Source organism: Palaemon carinicauda, chromosome 44 (genome assembly GCF_036898095.1).
Source record: "Palaemon carinicauda isolate YSFRI2023 chromosome 44, ASM3689809v2, whole genome shotgun sequence".
In the NCBI taxonomy this organism is placed as follows: domain Eukaryota; kingdom Metazoa; phylum Arthropoda; class Malacostraca; order Decapoda; family Palaemonidae; genus Palaemon; species Palaemon carinicauda.
Genome location: NC_090768.1, coordinates 42,382,034 through 42,404,477, shown reverse-complemented (window position 1 = coordinate 42,404,477; position 22,444 = coordinate 42,382,034). Strand labels below are relative to the sequence as shown.

The following is a 22,444-nucleotide window of genomic DNA, read 5'->3' as shown; positions in this document are numbered from 1 at the left end:
CCTGGGTTAATATGCATTCTAATGTACTATACCACATGTTATAGATCAAAGTCACCAGCAGAAATCTAATTTTTGTAAGTACTTCGGTGACGGTAGGCTTACGAGGAATTTGGCTAAATAGGAGGAGAGTTCATTTTCTTAAGTGGCAGACTGTATAATGAAAATATGCTAATTCAGTTCTTACTTATGGCTATAAATCGAGTTTTATAGATTTATGCGGAGTTTACAGTTGAAAGATTCATTGCGAAGGTAGGATCCTTTCTTCCTCTAAAATTACAGGAAAATTTGGAATCTAATTATTTTTAAAAATAAAATAGACACCAAAAGAAGCTTGATTTAGTAATGTTATGATGCCAGTAACGTTTTGTAGGTAACGGAAGACTAATTTAGATAATCTATTAGCTATGAATTGTTCATAACTAATCATAAAATATAGAGAAATAAAAAAAAATAGACCAGCAAAACTATAGAGGCCGCTGAATTCTCTGTCATGTAGGACAACTTTGTCCTCTCAGTCTGTAACTACACCAGCAGAAGTGAGACCATGCAGATCTGTATAAAGTGAAAGAGGTAATGGAATACTGTAGGCCTATAGACACATGCCCAAAATATAAGAAACAGCATTATGTCAGCGATGCGTAAAGCATACTTAGAGTACAGTAGATATTCGGTCGTTGGTGGCTATCAACAGTTTCGTGATGGTAGTTGGGTTTCCCCTTCTACAAGACATTTTGTGAGTGAGTCTTTCATTGCTGGGATCTTCGAAATCGATATCTCTCAGAGGCTCGTATAGTGAGGATGGCAGGATCATCTTTATTGAGATTTCTGGATATTTACGCAAGTGGTATTTAGAGATTAACTTTTAGAAACCATTTTCCTGATGGATGTTAAATTTAGTATCTTGATTTTTATAGTTCAGTCATCAATAACTTTCATTTCAATTTAGATAACATAATTTCTATCATATGACTATATTGCAAAGCTTAATTTATGCTTTACTTCTAAAATATATAATTTCAGCATAAATCTGGCTGGGACAAATCTATTGTTTGGTTTCATCTTACATCCTTTGTTTGTGGGCCTACTTTTGGTTGCCTATTAAAGCTAGAATAGAGTTTAAAGGGATATGTGTGATGGCCCATAAAGTTATCAGAACCCGATGTCCAAAATATCTAAGATAATTGCTACACACCGTGCATTCAACGAATCGTGTCGACACGAGAATAGTTACAGATGGTTTTAAATTATTGGAAGCAATTGGATGTACAGCTTTTAAATATGCAGTCCCAAGATTATATATCCAGTTCTTGCTAGGCACCCGAAATAATGAAGACTCTTGTTTTCTGAGTGCTTCGGCAATGATAATTTGACAATTAATATCATTATCTATTCCCTCGCTTAAAACTAGGTCAGTCGTATGCCTACTTACTTACTTTACTTTGATGGCTGCTTTTCCGGTCCCACACAGCAGGGAAACCCCACTCTCTACAGGACCTCCACTATCATTTTACCATGTTCGTTCAGAGTATTCAACGTTTTATATCGCGTATTGTTCATTTACTGTTAAATCATCATTGTTGCATGATTGGTGAAATAAGAAAGTCTTCAGTTTCCTCTTGAAAGCCTTAATGTCTTCAATCATTCGAATGTTTCGTGGGAGCTTATTATATAGTCACGGGGCCGCATATTTAAAGGCTCTGGAGCCTAAAGTAGACATAAATCTAGGTTCCAACAGTTTGAAGCCATCTGTAGTTAAAGCTGTTATACAGTCAACGTTATTAATCAACTGCTATGATTCTAATAGCTCACTAAAGATTTCTTTTGTAAATATTTTCATTGTTTCTAATTACTCCTCTTTCGCTAACAGGTCTACTCCCATCGAATATATAACACATAAATTCCTCCAGCAAGCGAATATTACACAAGTCATTATATTATTCTATTTATTGTACAAGATAATATATATATATATAATATATATATATATATATATATATATATATATATATATATATATATATATATATATATATATATATATATATATATATAGCGTATCATGCTGGGTTAGTCCAAATGCTGTTCTATTAAACATGGATTAAAGGCGATCTTCCAAGATATTACAGTTATCATCATCATCATCATCACCATTATTATTATTATTATTATTATTATTATTATTATTATTACAGCATCGAATTACAATTACGTTAATTTATATTCCGGTTGCAAAAAGTTTTTAGTTTTTTATTTAGGCCAGAAGAAAGGGTAAGGCTTTAACATCCACAAAAAAGAAAAAAAAAATAACGTGACCAGAGTGCCAGGAAACGAGTCATAAGAAACATCTTTTTCTCCATTTCCTGCGGAAATTTTTGTTTTTGCCCCGTTGCTTGAATAGGCTCCAGCCTGTCTGTTGTAAGCTACTCTCTTGGTCTTACTGTCAGTACAATCACTACAGTGCCATTTCGTGGCCGACAGACTCAGGGGATATTATGAGGTCAATACCAAATTCATCGCTGTAGTATTGGTCATTGATTCAATAACCATGTCAAGGATTTATCTTTTTTTTATCTTTTATTATGAATATACAATTACATTTTCTTAACATACATTTTTTTCCTTTTATAAAGAAATATTTCCTTAACAAATTATATTTTACATTTTTGTATATACATTATAACATCTAATATATGATAAAATTAAATTCTTATTTTATTATCAAATTGTAATTTAGAGAAAATGCGTATTCTTCATATTCGCTGTCAACCCTATGTGAAATATAATGCATAGGTGCCAAATATTTCCTCATTACTATCGTTGGCTGTTATATTTTTTGTATAGCTGAAACTGAACCAGGGCACCAATGCTAGATTTCACTTGTTCGTTTATAAAATTTGATTTGTTTTGTACTTTAATTAGGGGTAATTGAAAATTATTTGTTCGTGACAGATTCTCATTTTAGCTACAGTTCTGTATTTATATATGACGACTTTTTATTCCACAGATCTTGATAGGTAAATGTCATTTTGTCTGTCAAATTTTGTAGCCTAGTGTCATCGCTATAATTTTTTGTTGCTGTTCGCTTTACTTGCCTTTATTGTGTCTATCAGGCGCTCCCCTTTAAATTATCAACTGCAGAACACATATAATTCTCCTGACTAACCTATTCTTTTAATCAATAACTGGTTTTGAAGAGAAGTCTAATCTATTTGAAAGTATCGAAACTTTCACATTTTCCTTTATCTAGTTTTTTTTGGGGATGATTTTTCAATGAATAAGTTGTTCTATGGGTGACGATAACAATGATTTACTAAGACCAGATGACTTAAATGATTTCATTACTCAGTACAATTTTTTCTTTGCTCGTTTGCTGATTTTACCATATGAAAAATATCGATAGTTTCTCCAGGGTCGACTGCACTCCTTTCCCTACGTACGGATGATAGGTCTTGGGGGATGAACAGGCCTTCAATGCAAATGAATCCTACACAATCTGCACTTTCAATAAACATATTGTGGAGTGTATTCATATTTAAATATATTGTCTGTGGCAATGGATTTAAAGTTTGAACGAATGATAATCATTCCAGATAATAGGTACATTAAACAAAAATAACCGGATTTTGACATTAGTAACAAGTCAAATATCGAAATTTAGGAACTGAAGAGTTACAGGAAAACTGTACTAATTAATTTGTAACTGATCTATATATAACTGACAAAGATTTTGCTAATTTAGAAAAAAATCACAAGAAACACAAATGGCGCACGAAAAATCAAAAGTGTTTTACATTGTCTATTTAGGAAAAAGAATCGATGATCGGTTATGGAATCATAACATAACATTTACATTTACTTGTCAAGTTCGCCGTCAAAGTCTCCTGTTCTTTGTTATGTTGCAGAACTATCTTGTATGGAGTTCTATCTGTAGTCTGATTAATATTTTGGTAGGTTCCTTTTATACACGATGTTTATCATTAATGTTCACTAAATATGGTGAACTAAGTAGCCCGTTTAGTTGTGATATAGTAGAATGGATAACTGAAGGTTGATAACGTCAACCTTGACCTAGCTGGTTACCGTCATATTTCGATGTCTTAATCTTTGTAGTAGAATTTAAGAATAGTTTACACTTTATCTTAATATCACCATTTTAATGCATTTCTTACCATTGTTAGTATGAAAAACCTATATCCTTTTATAGATAAGAGTTTAGGGATCTAAGTTGGAAACCGGGGTATTTGTTAAGGGTAAACTCTAAAACAGGTTTTAAAACAAGTCAGACATGGCAAATATGGGGGCTGTATGTATAATAGCGGCCACCTGTATGTTTGATTACGGCTAACTTAGAATACGGCAGTGTTAGGGGGTTCGTTAGCCCCAACTGTTAGGTAAGTAGGTTAGGACACGGCTTGTAGGTTAGGTTAGGGGGGGGGGGGGGAATTTAGGTTAGTTGATACTAAATCAACACGGGAGGAACTGTCCGCTGATATGCAAAGGCTCTGAGACATTCTCAAGTTTGTGGTCCAGTCTAACCCAACCTAGCATGCAATGTTAAAAGCCTGAGTTGCTTCATACTAAAGGTTGCAAGAGCAACATCCTTAAGTATAACCGATGTTGAAATAACTCTGGGAAATCTTGTAGGAAGAAAATTAAAAATTGGAAATATTTTGCTTATTTGCAAATTATTGTATTATTTTACATTGCACAAACAATCACAGTATTATATGCATACGATAGATATTGTATGAATAAAATCATTAGTCGAGTTTGTTTACATTGCAGTGGGAACTTTTTTCTCAGGTGAAGTCTCGGTGCTTCTGCATGCATTGCCTGAGTTTCCTTACGTTACATGCGTCGTTAATTTTGCGACTTCTGGTCTGTGGAAATCTTCTCAGGATAATGTACCTTACTTGACCTGGGGGTCTTCGCCACCCCACTTTCCTAGGTTTTATTATAGTTCTGGGTAGACAACATTTTCTAATGAATAATAATGTTGTAGATCTATGATTTTACCCTTTCCTAACTTTACTTAACACAGTATACCTGAAGTAATAAGATAATGGATACATTCTAATCTAACATAGTTCACTGGGCCCTTTTCTGACCTGTTGGGCCTCTCTACTTAACCTGGCCAAGAGTGCCTTAAGTCATAGAAAATACAGAATTTTACTTTGCACACCCTACATTGGCATGGAAATGTTCCTGTCTCCCCTTTAGTATATTGCATTGTCAACATGTTCCTTGGAGGGCACGTGTGTTTCTCTTAGAGAAACTGTATTTACTACTTATGAAGCTTATTTAGTGATAGGGGAGTCATTTGTTAGTGGATCTGAGGTGTTGGTTCATATTTGAAAACCTTAGAATGATTGTTCTTTTGACATACAAATCTTAAATATACAGGAGAATTATGAAAACATCCACCATATCTTGAAGTATTATTTTCAGATCGACCCCCCACCTCACGAACGATGATATCCACAAATAATAGGTGACCCCTCAAATACTGTGGATGGTAGAAAAGTTTCTATAAATGTACATTATTAAAAATTGATTGTCTGATATCATCAGACTATGATTTATTCTCATTTTTTTTTTTTTTTACAGTATTTTGACCAAAAGTTTATCTCTATTCTCCTACCTATCAAAAATATACCTAGGATAACTTTCATAGTGGGGAAGGGAGGGGTTTCATTTGACTTCAGATAAAGAGAGTAGGGAGAGCTGGGTTGCTCATTTGACATTGGGTATGAAAAATAATTTTGAATACAGTACACTGTAAAAAAGATTTTTTTACTAAATATAAATTAAAATGATAAAAAGATCCTTGTAAATCAGAAAAACAATGAATTGACATGATTATAGTATACTGTACCTTTTTACATTTTAAAGGAAACTATATAAGAACAGTAAAGTTAAGGATTAAATAGAAAAGGGAAAAAAGTGAATATGAATAACTAATGAAATAGTAACGAAAAGAACAGAATATGAACAGAAACAGAAATTATTTATTAGTAAAAACATGTCCAAGGAAGTATGTTTCTGCCTACATTTTAGAACAAGGTTATATGACACAGAAATACTGGAATACCCTTTTGAAAATATGGCATACCAGAGCAGTGTACTTGAGGAGTAAAACAGTTTAGTACAAAAGAAAACTAAAAAAAATGTATGATAAATCAGGAAACATTGTGACAAATGAATATTCATGAATATCTATTTTTTTCCAAATATTTTACAGGGTATTTTCTCTAGACGTTACTGTTCTGTGGATGCACTATGGGATATTTTATAGTTTGTAGATTTTGGACATGATGTCAAATTTATATTTACTGTATAATTCCAAATATTTTGTAATAGTAAAAATTTAAGAACAATATTCAATTAGGATTTTAGCCATTTACAGTATTTTTGTTCCTACACTAAGTACAAACCATACGCTATATTTAAGGATTAACTTTCGGCAAAGCTGGAAGACTAGCCATGAAGACTTTTAAGTGAGGTGGCAACTACCGAACCCGCTAGTTAGCGGGGTGGGGGGTGGGGATTAGTGAAGGGTAGCAAGGGTTACCGGCTACCCCATTCACTCACACAGACACACACTAGTGTGTCTTTTGGGTTTGCCAAGAATGGACATCTCCGCTCCACCTTCCAAACAGTCTTGCCATTATAATAATCTTTTTCTCGCTTTAGGTGTGTCTTTTTGCCTTCCTGCTGTCCATCATGCAGACTTGCCCAGGGCCTGAAGGATGTTCTTGTGGTATCTTCATATCCTCTGCTGAGACCGAGCCCCATTCGTTGTGTCTGGCCCACAGAGGACAATACTGCGATCTGCGTAACACCTGCGAGGAGTGCCGGGAGTGGTCTTCCTCCCAGTGGGAGAGATTTGGCCGCCGGCGCAGAAGTAGTCCAGGAGGGATTTCTCGCCTTAGGGGTCATAGTCAATGGCGAAGAAACCTTGGACTTCTTCCTTGATCCCTCTGATCTCTTCCCGAAGCTCTTGCTCGCTTGATCTCTGCCAAGGATCGGTCGAGTAGGAGTGTTGATCGGCTAACACTAGGCCAACCCCAGGGTTCCAAAGACCAAGCTGCTTCCCCTAAAGAAGCAACTTTGGCTCTGCCCCCTGGGGAGTCCTTCTCTTTATCTGATGTTTTACAGGTTTGGCCATCACTGGGGGATGCAGGCCCGCGTTTGAAGGACGTGTTGTCAGAGTTGTTTCAGCGGGGGCCCCAGAGGAGACCTACTCTGGCATAATCCAATGTTGAAGTTCTTTTAGCCGCAAGTGCTGTAGTTGGCGCCCTTGTTGTATGCGAGGCCCCTCTATTGCCCTCTCCTACTCCTGCTAGTCATGCGCAGCGTAAATCCCCTTAAGTTCATCGCCGCCTACAAAACCAGCGCGCCCGCTTGCCACCCCAACGACGACCTGCTGCTGATGATCAGAACACTTGCCACCACAGGGTCTCATTGTCTTCTAGGAACCGCAGTCTTCTTTGCCCGTCCAGAAATTTGCCCGTGCCCCCGTCAGGAAACAGCGCCCTTCCTCCAGGGATAGACGTTCATTTCGCCACCCCCGTGCTTCTGATCACCGCTCTCCTCATGATCATCATGCGCCGGCTTGTGATCGTTACTCGTCATCTCATGATCGTCACTCATCAGCTCGTGATCATCACTCACCTCATCACTATTCGCCAGCTCGTGATCGTCACTCGCCTGCTCGTTGCTCACCAGCCCTTGGATGATCTACTACAGTGCACGATCACTCGTCATCTCGTGATCGTCACACCCTAGCGCGCTATTCGCCAGCTCGCAATTCACCAGCTTGCGGTTTGCCAGCTCACCCTTCAGCGGTTAGACGTTCTCCTACAGACGTTCCCCAGCTCGCCACTCGCTACGCTCAGACTCTCTGCTCGCCACGCTCAGACTCGCTGCTTGCCACACTCAGACTTGCCGTTCGCAACTCGCCGCTTGCCAGCATGCCAATCTCCAACTCTTCTCTTGCCAGCTCGCAGTTCGCCTTTCGCTGACTTGCTGATTGCCAGCTCTCAAATTTCAAGCTCGTCGATCGCCCGCTCACTGACACGCCGCTTACTGACACGCCGCTTACTGACACGCCGCTTACTGACACGCCGCTTACTGACACGCCGCTCACCGACACGCCGCTCACTGACATGCCGCTCACTGACATGCCGCTCACTGACATGCCGCTCACTGACATGCCGCTAGCCATTCTCATACTTGTGATCGTCACTCGTCAGCTTGTCGGACTGGTTCCCACGGGCATCTTAAGCGTGATTGCTACCTGCCAGCGCTCTCCTCTTAATCTCTTGCGCGCGATCATCACGCAACTGCTCGTGATTTTCATACTTACGCGTGCGATTCTCACTTTTGCGCGCAATCACCATGATTCCACGAGTGATCGCCATGCTTTTGCAAACAATCCTACTTCTCCACCTTGATAACCCTGGGACAAGCTTCGCAGACCATCATCAGCGTCAATGACCTTCGATATCCTGATGCCAGAGAACTTCAAATCATTCATTTGCAGACCATCAGCGATCATTCCAGAGCACCCTGACTTGCCAGCAAGAGGTGGTCGCCCAATCTCTCTCCCAGAGGGATTCAAGGAACCTCCCATTAAGTTTACTGTGGTTCCTATCACACCAGAGCATCCTCCCATGAGAGTTCAGGAGGACTTCTAGATGCCTGTCTGCTTTGAACCAGGTAAGAAACCCACCTCTCCTCAGTTTCAGGTACTGTACTGAGGCAGCGATTCCCAAGGAGGCGTTCTTCACCTGTAAGCCTTCCCAAGCACACGCCAGATCTGTCAACTGTGGGGAAGCCACCATTGTGGTTTGATACCCTGGTCAAGTCTGTCAAGCAAGCAGTAGCAGGTACAGCCCAGTCAGAATCACCCAAGCAGACAGCAGTAGCGTCGACCCCGAGGATCCCGTTAGAGAAATCAGTCTCCTTTTCTTCCTTTTCCCTGCCATTCAACAGTAAGAGGAGACCTGTCTCTTTCAGAGCCTCAAACCCCCCCATGATTGTCTCTCTCCTTAAGAGACCTCGTGGAGCTGCGAGTGTCCTCAAACATCCAATAGGATTCGCAGTTTCTGATTACACGTGTCCTGACAACGAGGTAGAAAAGGAGACCGAGGAACCCTACTCTACCTCGGGCCGACCTCATCCACCTTTGTACAAGCTGTGTCGTATCGTTTAGGATACTATGAGGTCCTGGATGAGCCATGCTCGACATTATCTCTCCACTACTCTCTTGAGGATCTGACTAAGGGAGTTTCTCTTGAGAGGCCCTTTTTTCGTCAGGTCACGTTTTTGGCATTCGAGATCTTGTACCAGGATATGGTCGCTAAGTATGCCATGCAGGCCACTTTGTGGCTGGATCTTTGGTTGGTATCTGTAGGAATCCTGGTACAGACCGAAGATTTTTCTAAAGAAAGTACCAGGAAGGCTATTGAGAACTTCCTTCTCTCAGGCACCTTTACCATTAAGTTTCTGGTCCACCAGGTTGTGAATCTTTGGACCAATACCATCTTGAAATGAAGGGATGTGGTGGCCGAGAGATTCCACCAACAGGTCCCTAATGCCGAGAACTCCTCTATGAGTGCTATTCGAGCCAAAGGACACCAAGCAGGCTATGGAGAGGTGGATGAAATCCCACCAGGATACTCTCCTACATAGGGCCTTAACATCATGGCCCTATAGACCACCGGCTCCCTTGAAGCCCAGCCAGTCGAAACCCTCTACCAGCAAGACGGCAGCAAAGGAAAAGATGGTGTCTGAGAAGCCCTTTCCTGTCAAGGACCAGAAAGGCACCAAGTTCTCCCGTGGAGTCAAACAGCAGAGAGGCTTGTGGCAGAAGCTGCAAGCACTAGGATAGGTGATCCACCTGCTTGTCCACCAGTGAGGGGATGCTTACAAAGCTGCTGGAACAGATGGATGCAGAACAGGGCTGAACCCTGGACGGTCTCCGTGATTCGTTCAGGGTATCGCGACCCCTGCATTTCCTCTCTCCCTCCACTGACGAAGAATCTAGTGCTTATGAGCTTCTTTGCGATGGGATCAGCAAAGGATGGTGAAGTTCAGACCATGTTGCAGAAGGGCGCTCTCCAGGAGGTCCTCGACGGTTCTCCAGGCTTCTTCAGTCAAGACTTTCTTGTGAAAAAGATGTCTGGAGGCTGGAGACCAGTCATTGACCTCTCAGCTCTGAACAAGTTTGTCGAACAGAATTCATTCAGCATGTAGACGGCAGACATGGTCAGGCTAGCGGTAAGTCCACAGGACTTCATGTGTACACTGGATCTAAAGGACGAATACTTCTAGATCCCAGTTCGTCTGTTTTCAAGGATGTATTTATGGTTCAACGTCGATAACAAAATATACCAGTTCAAGGTACTGTGCTTCGGTCTTTTCGCGGCACCTCAGGTCTTCACAAAAGTGTTAGCCGTCGTGTCATCTTGGGCGACTGGCTGATCCTAGCAGGCTCGGTGGTAACCCTTCTTCAGCTCTGAGACAAACTTCTGAGGCTTTTCCAAGATCTGGGGATTATGGTAAACCTTGAAAAGTTATCCCTGCTTCCCACTCAAAGACTGGTATTCCTGAGCATTATTCTAGACACCAAACTACACAAAGCCTTCCCATGATATGACAGGATAATGAGGCTGAGAAAGGTCGCGAGACCTTTTCTCAGACGGGAATAACTCCCAGCACAGAAGTGGCTATGTCTCCTCGGACACTTATCATCCTTGGCCTGTCTGATTCCCAATGCTCGCCTCAGGATACGATCCTTCCAGTGGTGAGTGAAGTTTAATTGGAATCAGGCCTTAGATTCCAAGGAGAATAGGACGGACCTCGAATGGTGGCTGGCAGATGAGAATCTGCTAAAGGGTGTTGACCTTCTAGGCCTTCCACCCGATTTGATGCTGTTTTCGGACGCATCAAAGGAAGGTTGGGGGGGGGGGGAGCCCACATGCTGCACCACACGACCTCAGGCCTCTGGTCAGAGTCCGAAAAATACCTTCACATAAATCTCTTAGAGATGAAGGTCATATACCTGACCCTTCAAGAGTTCCACCAGTTCCTGGCGGGTCACACTGTGGTGGTGATGAGCGACAACACCACAGTAGTGGCTTGCATAAAAATGCAAGGAAGTACTTTTTTGCAGCCCCTATCCCATCTAGCAGTAGAGATACTGAGATGGGCGGAAGTCCACTCGGTCTCGCTATCTGCTGGCTTCATTCCTGGCAAGAGGAATGTGCCTACAATCTGAGCAGGGCATCGCAGGTAGTGGGTTCTGAACGGTCTGAGGATCATGTAGTAGCCAACAAAGTCAAAACTTTAGGGGGTTCGCTGACTGTGGACCTGTTCGCAATGGCTTTGAACTTCAGGCTATCGCTGTCCTGCTCCCCAGTCCCAGACCCCAAGGCTCTTTGGCAAGATGCATTCCAACAGCAGTGGGACAACATCAACGTCTACACCTTCTCACCCTTTTGTCTGATGAAAAGAGTACTCATCAAGGCCAGAACATTGATCAACCTCTCTATTATCCTCGTAGCTCTGCTATGTCATCACGCAGAGTGATTCTTGTACCTTCTGCTACTCCTGACGGACCTGCCGAGAGAAGCTCCTCCACGACACGATCTACTCAGACAACCACATGCCAACATTTTCCACTAGAGAGTAACTTTGCTACGTCTTCACGCCTGGAGATTCTCCAGAATCTCCTCATGCAGAGAGGATTTTCGCAACAGGTTGCAAATAGGTTGTCTGGATACCTGCAGAAATCTTCTGCTTCAGTTTACCAGGCGAAGTGGAACGTCTTCTGTTGTTGGTGTTGTGGAAGGGGTATCTCTCCACTCGATGCCACTATTCCAGCAATAGGGGAGTTCCTCGTGTATTTGCGGGAAGAAATGCTCCTTTCGGTTTCACCGGTTAAAGGCTATCACTCAGCTTTGAGTCACATCTTTAAACTGAAAGGAATGGACATTTCCTCATAGCTAGAAATTTCTCTGCTCATATGGAGATATGAACTTACCTGTCCTCAGTCAGAAGTGAGACTTCCCCCATGGAACATGGTTTGAGTTCTCAGATCTCTAAAGAGACCTCCCTATGAACCCTTATGCCAGACAACAGATCGCCACCTAACTTTGAAGATGGTGTTCCTTCTCGCCTTGGCCTTGGCTTAACATGTTAGCAAACTTCATGGTCTCTCAAATGACATCGCCCATTCAAAGCGATCGGGAGAGGTAATCTTCAGATTTGGCCCTGAGTTTGCTGTCAAGACTCAAAATCCGGGGGTTTTGAATCCTAGATTCTACTCCTTCCGGATAACGAGTCTCCGCTCTGTAACCGACGACCCAGATCATGTGTTGCTATGCCCGGAAAGTTTTTTGAGGCGCTACCTCAAGAAAACAGCAGCAGCTCGGCCCAGAATGCCCTCACTCTTCATCAGCACGGGCAGAAACAAGAGGAGGATCACGAAGAAAACCATCTCTGCATAGATTTGTAGGGTCATTGACCTTGCTCTGAATCCTGATCCTCCTCCAACATGTCAGCCAAGAGCTCATGATGTCAGGGGCATGGCCACATCCCTGGCCTTCAAAAGAAACTACTCTGTGACGCAGGTGTTGCAAGCGGGCGTCTTTAAACGTCAGACAACATTCACTGCTTACTACCTGCAAGAAGTGACCCTAAGGAACCTCGATACATTTTCTATCAATCCTGTAGTGGATGCACAACAGCTGATATAGTACCTCAAGCTCCTTATTGGACAAGTAGCAGATGGTTGAGGGCATTGGTTACGCGGTTTTAGTCTAAATGAATGAAACAGAATATCTGGCTCTTTTTATTTCTTCATCCTCCCCTCTCTTGGGGAAATCAGCATCCTGGGTCCTCTGCACAAGCTGACCTCAAACCATTGCTGGTAAACCATTACTCTCTTGTGTAACCAAATATTGTTCCAATACTGTTGCATCCCCATACCCTGGCGAGGTGGTTTTGGGAATGTCTCCGTCAACTCTGTTATTTCCTACAATACTTGGAGTAACTTATACTGTGCCTTGACAGTCACATTGCTTATAACTCAACAAACAGCTTGTGTAGGCCGCAGACCATGCTTAGCAGGTTTAGTTTGGTGTTAGGGTCTCCTCATCTATGCACTAACCTGCACAGTACAGGTAAGGCCAAAAGCCAGATTGGCAGGTACATCCGCACTTCTAATCGGTGAGTCACCCCTATGAATAGCGTTGGTTTGTATTCCAGTTACAGAACAAATGACCAATTTGGAAATAATGTATATTTTTTAAATATTAAACTTAGCCGGTGAATATATAATAGCTGACGTCTCCGACGGCTCGACAGATTCCAAAAAACTCGCGAGCGATCGCCGTGAAGGTTGCGGGTGTGACCACCAGCGCCGACTATCGGCCAGATACCGCATATACTTGTCAACATCTCCAGTTCTTCTCTGTCGGTCTTGTCGACAAGTTGGTTCAGCTCGCTTTATGACCTCGAGTTTTCTACCGAACTGGTGAAGTACTTGGTTTTGGTTTTATTGCTTTCGCCGTGTTGGATTATTCAATACTATCTTCAAAAGAAATGCTTTTGAAAGGAGAGGAAAAGTATTTTGCCTTTGCTTTTTTTTTAATCTCTGGTTTTTCCATAGAGAAAAGATGGCCGACCCTTCCCTCAGTGTACGGAAGTGTGTTTAAGGCTTTTAGTAATTATTTTATCACTTTATAAATTATTGTTGATATTTATAGATTTTCCTCTATATATTTTATATCTCACCCGCCTTTATTAGGCCTCTTTGATTAGCTTTCCATCTATACTAAACATCAAGATAAATTTTATGTTTTGTTTATATGCGGCCTTTACCTATTCCTTGTAGGCGGTCCTAACTTGGAAAACGAAGTTAAACAACGTTGAGCCCATTCAACTTTTATTTTTGTTAAGTTTAAATCAATTGCTCTGTAAGAGTTATGAGATGAATATTTTTTAGAAAATATTTTAAGAAATATATTCTTTGAATAGTCTTCGTGCTGTTTTTTCAAAGATGAACTAACGTTTGGTTTATTTATGCTACGCAGTTTGCGCTCTATCGTTACGATAGAGAAAGAGAGAATCACGGTTTCACTTTGCAGAAAGAGTAAATCGATTTTGACGTTTTGTTCATTCTTCTTTCAAATTGAAGTGTTTTAGATACTAATTTAAAGGAACTTGTTAATTTTCAATTTCTTAGTCCTTTCAGTTTTTTCCTTTGGTCAAATAACCTGTTATTGACGAAGGGTGAGTGGGCCTTTCTCTTGTGTGTGACAAGAGAGAGAGAGAGAGACGGAGAGAGAGAGAGAAAGAGAGAACGATCCGATCTTTTTTCTCGTCCCAAGTCTCTGTACAAGGAGTTTGGGAGCGAGTAACGTTGTTCTCGATTCAGATTTTTACTCTCGTCCCAAGTCTCTGTACGGGGAGAGAGGATAAAACGTTTTAGTTTTTATTCTCGTCCCAAGGCACTGTACGGTGAGAGATTGAAAACGTAGTCCTTAGTGAACTAGTGTTTAGTCTCCTCCCCAGTCACTGATCTTTTTAACTTTATATATTTCCGTTTTATTCGATATACAGTACAGTATATGAATATGTTTATTGATTTTTTGCATGTGTGTTTCATTTTGTACTAATGTGCTTACATTATACGACTCATTTCGCAATTCTAACCTTTTGATGTAAGGGAGAATTGCGTGCTTCAGGTAGAAATCAGTTTTATTCATGTCTAATGTGAAATTATTGAAAAATACGATATCAGTGAAGTAAGTGCAAAAAACATGTTCTGTGTTGCGGAGGGTTCGTTTGTTCGTGCTTGTCACTTGCCTAGTCCGAGACCTCTTTCAGGCTCCCCTGCACCAGGGAGAAGGAATGTCGTAGGACCTAAGGGAGTGAGGAGTGTAAACCAACGAACAGACGTTCCCTCAAAGGTATCAGACGTTGCTCGGCAAGCACGTCCTTGCCATAAGACAGGAGAGACGAAGTTTCTCCTCGTCTTCCGATGATTCGTCTCTTTAAAAGCTTGGGCGTATAGTTTCGAGACGGTTGAAACGTTTATTAGTTCCTTCAGAACAAGTTCAACGTCCTAGCTGTAGTCATAATAAGAGTCCCGTTCATAGCGATGACGTTCATGTACAGACGTTTTTGCCACAGACTCGACGTGACGTTGAGCGGTGGACGCCGTGGACACAACGTGACGTCGAGTGTCAGTCACCGTAGTCTCGATATAGCATCGATCAGCAGTCACTGCTGTTTACTACGTGACGTTTGAACGTCAGCCACTGCAGTCACAGGTTGATCCGAAGTTAGATATGCTGTTAAAGCTTTCTTCTTCAATAGAAGCTTTCGATCCTGTTCCTGTGCGAAAGGATCCTTTGCTTTTTGTACGTCACGGTTCTGGGATACGTGATTCGGGTCTTCAACCTTCTAGACGAGCTTTGTTACGCCACGCTGACGTTATCTCTAGTGACAGCTTTGCTGTTAAGCGAGATGCGGAGCATAAATCTCGATGTAACTTTGATCGCTTTGAACGTCAGCCACCGCAGTCACAGCGTGACGTTGAGATGCAGAACGTGACGTTGAGCGGTGGACGCTGTAGACATGACGTGACGTCGAGGGTCAGTCATCGTAGTCACGATATAGCATCGAACAGCAGTCACCGCTGTTACTACGGGACGTTTGAACGTCAGTTACTTCTGTCACGACGTGTAGTAGAATAACATTCTCTGCAGTCACTACGTGACATCGACCCTCCAACTTTAACTTTTGTTCATATACAAGTGGATGTAGCCTGTCAGGCTTTTCCTTCACGTCATTCTGAATATAAATCTCCTTCTCGCAAGACTTTAGTTTTATCAGATGATGTGCCTTTTGAAGAAGTTGATGACCCCCTTTCAACTAATGTACCTTTGGGGAGTCATTCAGAAGAGGAGTAACCTAGGGTGGTCCAACAATCCCTTGTATTTTAATGATGAATTTCTTTAGTGAAATTTTGTCCTAGACTTTCTTCGACGCCTGCTTTTACGAAGTCAGTTCTCTCTTGTTCTTCCAAGAGGGCCGTGCTCTTACTGGGAGACTGGTTGGAATCCAGGAGAAGTTTAGGAAAGTCTGCTTTTGCTTTTCCTCCTTAATTAGCTTCTCGCTCGGGCATCTGGTGTGACACAGGAGAAGCTCGAGGAGAAGTTCTCGGCTTGGGAGTACCTGCCTCTGCCCAGGGAGACTTCTTAAGCCTTGTGGACTCTCCTCGTCGTCTAGCCATGAGACGCTCCAAGATTTTATGGTCGGCTTCAGAGCTAGACCATCTCCTGTTAGGAGTTTTTTCGAGCGTTTGAAGTTTTTATTTGTTGGATTGGTCCCTGGGAGCCTTAAGTAAGAAGGTCTCTCCAGCTGTCAATGTATTGCTGTACAATTATGTCATGCATGAACAAGGCTATCAGGGATGGCTCCAATGATCTGACAGCCACGTTCACTGCAGGAACAAGGCTATCAGGGATGGCTCCAATGATCTGGCAGCCACGTTCACTGCAGGAGTACTTAAGATGTAAGTGCGCTCAATGTGTTCATTGTCAAGACAAACTTCACGATGAAGACTACCAAATCTGTCTTGGCAGCAGTAAGGGAAGGCGACTGGATGGTCTTTCTCGACCTTCAGGATGCATACTTCCACATCCCGATTCATCCAAACTTTCAACAACATCTGAGGTTTGTGGACGGGAAAGTAATGTACCAATTTCGAGCACTGTACTTCGGCCTCATTCCTGCTCCTCTTGTTTTTACAAGGCCCTTGCAAAATGTAGCAAGCTTTCTACATTTTTTGAGGATTCAGAGCCTCCCTTTATTTTGACGACTGGCTAATCAGGGCGTCGTCATTATATCGCTGTCTGGAGAGCCTCTAATGGACATTAGACCTAACCAAGAAGCTAGGTCTCATAGTGAACGTAGAGAAGTCGTAACTTACAGTACCCCATCCCAGACTATTCTTTATTTGGGAATGGAGATACAGTGTCTGATTTTTCGGGCCTTTTCGTCTCCCACAAGAATGGAACAAGCTCTGTTAAAAGTCCTTCACTTGCAAGAGAAAAACAGTTGCTCTGTAAGAGTTTGAACTAGCCTCGTGGGAACTCTTTCATCGCTGGAGTAGTTTATCTCTCTGGGGAGACTCAACCTATGCCCTCTCCAATTTCACCTAAACCATTGGAACAAGGAGAAGGGCTTAGAGAGTATCTCTTTCCCAATCTCCAACTCAGTCTAGACATGTCTGACTTGGTGGGACAGCAACATCAGACTTCGAGAAGGCCTTTCTCTTGCGATCAAGAACCCAAACCATGTGTTGTATTCAGATGCATCGGATTTGGGTTAGGGAGCTCCACTGGACAGTCTGGAATGCTCGGGTCTTTGATCCACGGATCAGAAGGAACTCCATTTAAGGCAAGTAACATCTCTCCTTTGGCGAGATTTGTGCAAGGAAAAATGAATGTCTTGGCGGACTGCCTCAGCAGAAGAGGACAAGTCATCTCCATGGAGTGGACGTTGCATAAGACTGTGCGAGAAGCTATGGATGACATGGGGTCAACCCACCATAGATCTTTTTGCGACTTCACTGACAAAGAGGCTCTCGACTTACTGCTTTCCAGTTCCAGATCCAGAGGCAGCCCACATAGACGCTTTCCTGCTGGACTGGTCTCACCTGGACGTTTATGCCTTTCCACCTTTCAAGATCCTAAACAAGGTGCTGCAGAAGTTCACCCCTCACGAAGGGACCAGGTTGACATTGGTTGCTCCACTCTGGCCTGCGAGAGAGTGGTTCACAGAGGTACTTCTATGGCTGGTAGACGTTCCAAGAAGTCTGCCATTACGGATGGATCTCTTGCGACAGCCTCACGTAAAGAGATTTCATCAAAGCCTCCCCACGCTTCGTCTAACTGCCTTCAGACTATCGAAAGACTCTCTTGAGCTCGAGGGTTTTCGAAGGAGGCAGCTAGAGCGATCGTGAGGGCTAGAAGATCCTCTACCATCAGGATCTATCAGTCGAAATGGGAGGTATTTAGAGACTGGTGCAAGTCCTCCTCTATTTCCTCTTCCAAGTGCCTCTGTAGCGCAGATTGCGGATTTTCTGCCTTATCTGAGAAACGGTCGCTCCCTCTCTGCATCCACCATTAAAGGCTACAGAAGCATGTTAGCTTCTGTTTTCAGGCATAAGGGTTTGGATCTTTCTAATAACAAAGATCTCCAAGACCTGCTTAAGTCTTTCGAGACTTCCAAGGAGCGTCATATTTCGACTCCTGCTTGGAACTTGGACGTGGTCCTACAGTTCCTTATGTCAGATAGGTTTGAACCATTAAATTCAGCCTCCCTAAAGGATCTTACCCTCAAGACACTTTTTTTTGGTTAGCTTGGCTTCGGCTAAAAGGGTTAGTGAGATACATGCTTTTAGCAAGAACATCGGCTTCTCCGCTAATAAAGCAGTATACGCTCTTCAACTTGGTTTTTTTGGCCAAGAATGAACTTCCGTCTCGTCCTTGGCCTAAATCATTTGAAATCCCCAGTCTTTCTGAGATTGTGGGGAATGAAGTTGAAAGAGTGCTGTGCCCCGTTAGAGCTCTTAAATTTTGTTTATCCAGAACTAAACCGCGACGAGGTTGTTCAGAGGCTTTATGGTGCTCCGTTAAAAAGCCCTCTTTGCCCATGTCTAAGAATGCGTGGTCTTATTTTATTAGACTTTTGATTCGGGAGGCACACTCTCAATTAAGTGAGAAGGATCATAATTTACTTAAAGTCAAGGCTCATGAAGTTAGAGCGATAGCAACTTCTGTAGCGTTTAAGCAAAATAGACCCATTAAAAGTATTATGGACGCGACCTTTTGGAGAGGCAAGTCGGTTTTCGCTTCATATTACTTAAAAGATGTCCAGACTCTTTATGAGGACTGCTACACACTGGGACCATTCGTAGCAGCGAGTGCAGTAGTGGGTGAAGGCTCTACCACTACATTCCCTTAATCCCAATATCCTTTTAATCTACTCTTGAAATTTTTAATCTTATTTTGGGTTGCACGGGAGACTAAGAAGTCTTTCGCAATCTTTTTGATTTGGCGGGTGGTCAAAATATTGTTTCTTGAGAGCGCCTAGATTAAGGGTATTGATGAGGTCCTGTTATAGGGGTCTTCACCCTGGTTATAGCAGCTCCTGGGAGTCTTTCAGCATCCTAAGAGGATCGCTGGGCTTCGTGAGGATAGCGGACTAATGAGGCAGAGTAATAATCAGAGTCTGCTTCCTTACCAGGTACCTATACTTAAGTCTGTTTTTTGAATAGTTGTCAAAAACTCTTGAGCATATACACCTTTATTGTATTAATACTGGTCTCTACCCACCACCATGGGTGTGAATCAGCTATTATATATTCACCGGCTAAGTTTAATATTTAAAAAAGGGATTTTGACGAAGGAAAAATCTATTTCTGGGCGAGAGACCTGTGCCGCCCAGTGAAATACTCCTAGAGCACTATTTCTAAGGAATATAACTGCTATATATTACCAGAGAAAAAAAAGCATAGGAATGCCAGGTTGAACCCAGCTCGCTCACCTATATAAGGTGTCGGTATAAAATACTGGGGCGTGATAATTCACAACCAGAGGTCTCGCACTATTTAGATATCTCCTCTTCAAAATCCCCGCCACAGCGAGGTGCCGATCAACACTACTACCACTAACCCAACCCACGCCAGTGACGACACTCCTTTATAGCACTTGTTGTTATTAAGTCCAACATGTTTTTTCTCGTGTTTACCCTTGGATTTATCATTATTTTATAATCGATGGCCGATTCCCATGATACCCCATCGAAGTTAAGTACTTTATCCATGAGTTTTAGCGAGATTGGGCAGTGTAACCTCTGTTTTTATTAATTGAGAAGTGTTTATATATGAACGGCGTCCCCGTTCTTACCGTTCATGGTTCGGCTCTGCCCTTTTTCTCGTTAGTTCGTCCGTCATTAATATTTGTTCGAACTTTTAGGAGTTTTTTTCCTTACATTTATATAGTACACCGTCTTTATGCTTTCATCTAGCATTAATTTTATGTTATCCTATGATATCAGTGTTAGCGTTTCATCAAGGAGTAGGTTATGTTGGTATGCCTGCATTCGTGCATGTTGGTGGATTGCGTCACCTTTGAGATTGTTTCGCTAGTTCTAGGAAGACGACCATCTCACTTATTATTATTAAACCTTTTAGTTTTATTACGCTCCACCTAGTTTTACATTTGGTTCGAGTATAAACACTTCTCAATTAATAAAAACAGAGGTTACACTGCCCAATCTCGCTAAAACTCATGGATAAAGTACTTAACTTCGATGGGGTATCATGGGAATCGGCCATCGATTATAAAATAATGATAAATCCAAGGGTAAACACGAGAAAAAACATGTTGGACTTAATAACAACAAGTGCTATAAAGGAGTGTCGTCACTGGCGTGGGTTGGGTTAGTGGTAGTAGTGTTGATCGGCACCTCGCTGTGGCGGGGATTTTGAAGAGGAGATATCTAAATAGTGCGAGACCTCTGGTTGTGAATTATCACGCCCCAGTATTTTATACCGACACCTTATATAGGTGAGCGAGCTGGGTTCAACCTGGCATTCCTATGCTTTTTTTTCTCTGGTAATATATAGCAGTTATATTCCTTAGAAATAGTGCTCTAGGAGTATTTCACTGGGCGGCACAGGTCGGAGCCCAGAAATGATATTTTGATTATAAAATAAATTTTTGAATATACTTACCTGGTGAATATATAAATTAAAGACCCTCCCTTCCTCCCCGATAGAGACCTAGGGGACTGAGAAGAACTGGAGATGTTGACAAGTATATGCGGTATCTGGCCGATAGTCGGCGCTGGTGGTCACACCCGCAACCTTCACGGCGATCGCTCGCGAGTTTTTTGGAATCTGTCGAGCCGTCGGAGACGTTAGCTATTATATATTCACCGGGTAAGTATATTCAAAAATTTATTTTATAATCAAAATATCATTTTCCTAACAATACAAACCTTGGCTGTTTATACATACCCTTGCCTGCCAACCATGTTCCCCGTCGAAGTGCTACCTCCAAGCAAAGTGAAGCAAAGACACAGGTTTGTGTGTGTTAGAGGGGCTAAACCCCCCCCCCCCCCCCCATTAACTAGCGGGATGGCTCGTCCTTTCAGCTACGCCGAAACTAATACCACAATGAATCGTTAGGAAAAATACAAATTATTTCCTAATTTGTCATATTTTTCTTAACGATACAAACCTGCAGCTATTTATACAAATTGTCCCACCATCACCTGTCCCCCCTAGAAAATCCTGCCTGCAATCAAAAGTGGTTTGGACACTCCGGTGTGTGAGTGAATGGGGTAGCCGGCAACCCCCGCTAGCCTTCACTACCCCTGTTAACTAGCGGGTTTGGTAGTTGCCACCTTGCTTAAAAGTCTTTATGACTAGTCTTCCAGCTTCACCGAAAGATAATCCCTAGAAATAGCTACTGGTTTATATTGTTAAGAAAAATACATATTACTTTCAAATTTGTCCTTTTGGGATTAACTCACCTGTTGTAGTTATTGATTTGGAGGATTGCATTCCTTTTTGTTATAAAGTATAGCAGTATTACAAGTACTGTAAAAATATATTAGTGTTAATCTTATCAGTATATGAGTAAATGAATAATTATAAAAGGGTTTTAGAAAATTTAATGATATTTGACAGAAATGATTCCATCCTAATTTGAAGATACACCATTCCAGTATTTTGGTAAGTTGCATTACTGTTAGAATGTGTCAATGACTCATTGGATTGTCATTAACACTTTTAATACCTTATATAGCATTATGTGGGTGAAATTATTCCATGAATGTCTATGGTTTTCCACATTTTTCACAGATATTAGTTACAGAACATGGAACATCCTCTCATCCCTCCTCCTGCTCTGAAGAAATGTCCTCAGCTGTTTTTTGTTGCTGCCTCTGGAGGTCTTAAGAGTTGCACTATGGTGAGCTCTATGCTGAGGTCCTCCACTAACTCCTTTACATCATCATCACTGGCATCCAGAGCCATGGACTTATGTAGGGAGACTATTTTTTACCACAGGTTCAGGATCAAAGCATTAGATGTCCCTCTCTGGTCAGGAGTTTGGCTGTAACTTCCTCCCCAAGCTCTGTTTATGAGACGCGTACAATGGAGGATGTTAGAAAAGGTCTTACAGATTTGTCTGAAAGTTAACTGTATCAAGGGGGATAGCAAACCACCTCTGGAAAAGTGTTTAGATATAGAGCTTCATAGAATTAGAAATTACCTGTTGGTTCGTGGGATGGATCAAGGGAATCATATTATGGGCAAGAATTTAAGTTATAAAGTTAAATTTTTTCTCCA

At 42.0% G+C, this 22,444-nt stretch overlaps 1 protein-coding gene across 1 annotated transcript in view; it reads left to right on the top strand.

Moving 5' to 3' along the window:
- The first annotated feature begins 3,850 nt into the window (after positions 1–3,850).
- The window catches only part of LOC137634532 (uncharacterized), a 29,428-nt gene continuing 10,834 nt past the window's right edge, over positions 3,851–22,444 (top strand). Inside the window, exon 1 of the mRNA XM_068366984.1 lies at positions 3,851–3,947. The gene's annotated coding sequence lies outside the window, so the exon portion shown is untranslated. The remainder of the gene's footprint in view (positions 3,948–22,444) is intronic.